Here is a 6,092-nt window from a genome sequence, read left to right as displayed (position 1 = left end):
AAATAATAGGAACTGCAAAAAGAATTTTTCAAAAATAATTTTTCTTCTATTTTTAATGATTTTTTGAAGGTGACAATGTCGGAAAAAATTTGTATGGCAAAAAGAGAAAAATACGGCTGAAATGCGTATTTCTAGTCATTTTCAAAAATCATTAAAAATAGAAGAAACATTATTTTTGAAAAATTGCAGTTCCTATTATTTTTGTTTAAAGAAACTTTTTGCATCCCAAAATTTTAGTTTTGAAGCCGAGGGAAAAGTTTTTTTGACTTTTTTGTTTAAAATGTCCCTTTTCAATAAATATCGAATGAGTTGAGAAAAGTATGGTATCATTCAAACGGCATTTGAATTACCTTTCCATTGATACCAAAAGTTAAAAGAAGCAAGTTCAGGTTTCGAGTATATTTCACTTTTATTTTGACAAAATACTTACGGCCACCACTGTATATTCTTGATCAGCTTCACAATCTGAATCGAAATATGTCTGTCCGTCTGCATGTCTGTCCGTCTGTCTGTCTCTCCGTCTGTCTGTCTGTCCGTTTCTCTTCAAACTAGTCTCTCAGTTTCAAAGCTATCTTGCTGAAACTTTCCCAAAAGGTGTGTAGTTATTGCACGCAGTATATAAGTCGGAACGGGCCGGATCGGCCGACTATATCGGACAGCTCCCATACGAGAGAATGAAATAAAAAATTCTCACGCCGTTGTTTTTGATCAGATCGACTTGATTTGTTTTAGATGGCGTTTTCTAACTACAATTAAATTTCGAATTAAATTTTATCAAAATCGGATAACTCTATCATATAGGGGAATGTCGTCAGGGTTGGACACACTTTCGACCCTTGCCCATAACTATCGTTTTAATAAGAATTAAGATCATTTGCGTAAATAGTTTGAAAGGTAAAGGTAAAAGGTATGTCTGACAATAAACATTATGTTGTGAAATGAAAAACATAGAAATGGCGAGTATGAAAAAAAAAAAAATGTAGTCAGGCTTGGCCACTGTAGTCAGGGTTGGACACTTGAATTGCTACTTCAGAAAAAAGCAATAAAAGAGGACATTATCCCTGGATCAGGTGTATTTTATGTCTTTTGACTCTTTTTATTGTGAACAACAAATTTTACAACCAAGTATGAAAAAACAAATTAATCAGATTTGCAATTAGGACAAACAAAATAACTTTTTGTCATTTTGGCACACTTGAGGTGAACGTCTCTTTTACATTCTCTACATGCAACAGAGTTGTTTCAAGTCTCGTGGCATTGTTTGTAAGCATATTATGCAAAAGTTCTTTTCTTTGTCTTCATCAGAAGAGGCCTTTTTTTGCATTTTTTTTTGGTGGACGCCCTCGTTTTTGAACAGTAGTGCCTGTTGATTTCGCAGTGGTTGGTGCCGAATTTTTTGTCGCTTTTTACTTATTTACTAATTAATTCACTTTTTGTTGAATCAAGTAATTAGTTACCAAATTTATTTATTCATCCAACTCAAACTTTATTTTTATAACTTTAATCTATTTCTTTAATTAATATGTAGGTATATTTGTTCACAATATAGAAAAAAATTATTTCATTGAATGTATTTACATGTTTTGTAGTGAATAACTGTAGAAAACATTGGAAAAATTAAAATATTCTGACAAAAGGGAAAAAACCAAGGGTGTCCAACCTTGACAACAAAAAGTGTCAGACCCTGACAACATGAGTCATAACCCTATCGCACAAGATAACCACCAAATCGCTTTATTTAGAAAAAAATTTTTTTAGGATTTCGTTAAGGGGGAACCACTTAACGTATTTTTAAACTAACCCTGCGGATGGCATATTTTCCGCTGAATTATGCCACTTTTTTGCGCGTTCTCTAATACTTTTTTCGTCACTATCACGACACTATGTCAACAAAACAGGAAAATTAACAGATGGCGATAGTTGGTTTATTAGAAAAATTGCAAGTGTCCGACCCTGAAAACTGTCCAACCCTGACGACATTCCCCTATATATATATGTACATATATACTTCATGGGGTCTGAGGTGCCTCCTTCACTGCGTTGCAAAATTCTGACTGAAATTATAATACCGTCTGCAAGGGTATAAAAAGAGAATGGAAGTTTGGGAAGGCCTCTTTACAAATAGAGTATACTACGCATTCATCGTGGTTGGAACAAACTGAAGCTCACAGGTGCCATAATAGGAAATGGTCAACAACACTATAATACTGTGAAACTTATCAAGATGGTGTGGTTTTTTTCGAAGATGATGAAGTTTTGAAGATTCGGACCCTCCAAGACTTTGGCACTTCTTAGTCTAGATTACATGTGCGTGAGCGAAACAACAACTTTCAAGCCGGGTTAAGAGGTGGGTTTTTCTTGATTTTTAATCTCTTTAGGTGTGAAGCGTTAGCTTAAGCACGACGCACGGTCGTTAAACTTGGCCTACCGTTGCATTTGTCCCTTATCTTGGCCAATGATTCGTGCGAAATGAAAGCTTATCTTAATATATGTAAGTCGCTCGTCTGCGCTAGTAAGAACATTGTGCGTTCGACCATTAACGTTTTTGGCTTAACTACTGTACCGTAGAATAAGAATAATAAGAATAAGAGAGAATAATAAACCAGAGATATATAGTCATCTATCTCGGTTTCATAAAATAAGATTAAGATCACGTAAGCTGAACGTCTAGAAGAATTAAGAGAATAAAAGGCAATCAGGGCCTGGCGATTGAAAGGAGCGGTTGGATTTATAATACAGTTATTTCAAATGAAACACGGCCTCGACATTATTTAACTGTTACAATAACAGAAGGGTTCTGACTCACAATGCTTGACACAAATCTAAATCAATTCACGGTGGTTCTACAAAAAGGATGGTTGACAGTGCTTGGGCTGTGAACCTCAGGCTCAGAAGCTGAGATAATAGCGCGTCTGCAGGCATTTTCTCTGAAGGCACGTGGCGACCCTCCAAGCGAAACAGCAGAGCATCAAAGCAGGCGCTAGCACTAAAACTGGATGAGATGGATGAAGCCAAGTCACGATCACTACAACCAGAAGACCAAGATGTAGAGAAAATTTTGATCGAACCGCACTCGCCGACGACACAGGCAGTAAACGGCATCGACATGGAGCAGGCATGGTATAATAAGTATAAGGTAGCATCAACGCCAGCGTTAGTCCCCTCAGGATTCGCTCCTATATTGTTCCCCATTTAAAATATTTTTCTGCAATAATAAATGTTACGCCTTGTATCTGCTTGCTGCATTAATTGCAACAAGTATTTTTTATAAGCACACAAGGGTTAACGTTTTGAGAAAAAATCGTCCGCATACAACCTCTCACTTCCGGTAACCCAACCGTACTGAGCAATAGGGGACAAAACCCGAACAATTCTGCCGGTGTCGAGACTACCTTATACATACCTACTTATTATACCATGGGAGCAGCTTTTTCTTGTAGATGTCGAAAAAACCATGTTGCAGAAAATTCGTTACGAAATCGAAGCAAATAAGGCAGTGCTAGAAAAAATGCAGGCCGAGATTGCTGACGCCAACAACGACAAGCTAAATCATGTCCAACAGAACAACGACGACGTTGGCAGAAACTTCAAAAACAACGGCGGCATCGGCAGAGTCTTCGAGAACATCGACACCCCTTCTAGTTCAAGTGTTGGGAATAAAGCACCAGACAGGGATGATCAACGCCACATCGGCAATGTAAACAAACTTCCAGAATCTTCTACACCATCGCTTGTATTAGCAAAAGAAGTTACAATGGATTACGACGGTAACTGTTGTGCCCGAAAATGGGTTACGCAATGGCAAAACATTGTTAAGATCTGCGATTTGGGTACCTCGGATGTGCGAATACTTTTCATTGCTAAACTTAAAGGAAAGGCCCAAATCTGGCTGCACGCAGATCACGCCATTTGGAACGAAAATGTCTAAGGGAGAGCATAAAAATAAATTCCAAAATCGTACTTGGAGTTAGTTATCGACATGGAGAAGCTTCTCGAGAGCATTATCGACAACTGAAAATATTTGTGAAAAGTTTTTTTCACCTTAACATTGTTCCCAACGAGCCCATGAGTCATGGTGTTGTTCTTGGAAGAAATTTTATGGATGCTTGAAATTTGAAATTCGATCTGAAAACTTTGAAGATGGTTGCTTTTGAGCCTAAGGAAACCGAACATATCTTAGCGACAAATAATTATTTGAGTTCTGATCTTAGTGAAACCTTTAGTGATACTGTAAGTAAAAAAGTTATTAATACAGTTAGTAAAACAGTTAGTGAAACAGTTAGAAAAACAGTTAGTAAAATAGTTAGTAAAACAGTTAGTGAAGCAGTTAGTGAAACAGTAAGTGATACAGTTAGTGATACAGGTAGTAAAATAATTAGAGAAACAGTTTGTGATAGCGTTAGCAAAACAGTTAGTGATACAGATAAAGATACAGTTAGTGAAGCAGTTAGTGAAACAGTTAGCGACACAGGTAGAGTTAGACTTAGTAAAGCAGTTAGCGACCCAGTCAATGAATTAGAGAGGGTTATTGTTAGTGAGAATGTTTGTCTAGCCAGATATTCAGTCCTGTAGCCATGGAATCAACGATTGCAAATGTTAGTAAAATAGATGAAACTGTAAGTCAAGAAGAAAATGATATGTAATTAGCGTTTAAAGAAATGTTTAATATAAACAATATGGGTGACGAACAAATTGATTACATATACGGCAAAAATGATAATCCAGATCTGAACCGCCAACTGAGAGAAATAATTGAGCTCAATTACATTAGAGTAGAAAAACCAAAAGATCCGTTTATTAGAAGCGAAATAAAACTTACTTTAGACAAGAAGGGAAGCTAGCTTCGGCAAGCCGAAGCTTATATACCCTTGCAGTCATCAAATATTTCGAACAGAATACACAAAGGCTAAACAACATCGAAGCTACGACGACTTTTCTATTCATTTTCCATATTTTTTACTATTGTTCATATGGCAGCTATATGATATAGTCATCCTATTTTGATGAAATTTTATTTTTGTTATTCAAGAGTCATTAGAAAACTCTATATTCCAAAAATCATGATTTTCTGAAGAGAAATAACGATGTTATCATTTTATTTCCGTTATTCTACATAGATTTTTCGATCTTTCCTATGGCAGCTATATGATATAGTTGTCCGTCTGTCCGTCGGTCCGTCTGTCTGTTTCTATGTAAACTAGTCTCTCAGTTTTGAAGCTATCGTGCTGAAACTTTCCGAAAAGTTGTGTAGTTATTGCACGCAGTATATAAGTCGAAACGAGCCGGATCGGCCGACTATATCGGATAGCTCCCATACGAGAGATTGAAAAAAAAAATTCTCACTCCGTTGTTTTTGATCAGATCGACTTGATTTCTTCCAGATGGCGTTTTCTAACTACTTTTGAATTTCGGTTCAAATTTTATCAAAATCGGATAACTCTATCATATAGCTGCCATAGGACAGATCGAAAAATATATAAGGTTGTCAAAAAAGTCTTGCGGTATTTTCGCTAGTTGGCGCTGAAAGCGCGTAGTTCTTGTTTTATTCCTCGCATCAGGTCACACTATACCTTTTTGGAAAGCTCATTTCACGCGCTAACACGTGTTTGATTGATTGTCTTTTCTTTTAAGTCGTTCGTTAGTTATAGCGTCGCAATCATGGAGCAAAATAAAGAGAAAATACGGCATATTTTGCAGTACTACTACGATAAAGGCAAAAATGCATATCAAGCCGCCAATAAAATTTGTGCAGTTTATGGACCCGATACAGTTTCCATTTCCACCGCACAACGATGGTTTCAACGTTTTCGTTCTGGTGTAGAGGTGGTCGAAGATGCGCCACGCTCCGGAAGGCCTGTCGTCGAAAATTGCGATAAAATCGCTGAATTGGTCGAAAGAGACCGGCATAGTAGCAGCCGTAGTATCGGTAAAGAGCTGGGCATGAGTCATCAAACCGTTATTAACCATTTGAAGAAGCTTGGAGTCACTTAGAAGCTCGATGTATGGGTGCCACACGAATTGACGCGAAAAAACATCTTTGACCGTATCGACGCATGCGAATCGCTTCTAAATCGCAACAAAATCGACCCGTT

This window comes from Drosophila ficusphila, unplaced genomic scaffold (genome assembly GCF_018152265.1).
Source record: "Drosophila ficusphila isolate 14025-0441.05 unplaced genomic scaffold, ASM1815226v1 contig_348, whole genome shotgun sequence".
NCBI classification, from domain to species: Eukaryota; Metazoa; Arthropoda; class Insecta; order Diptera; family Drosophilidae; genus Drosophila; species Drosophila ficusphila.
This window is presented reverse-complemented; position numbering follows the sequence as displayed.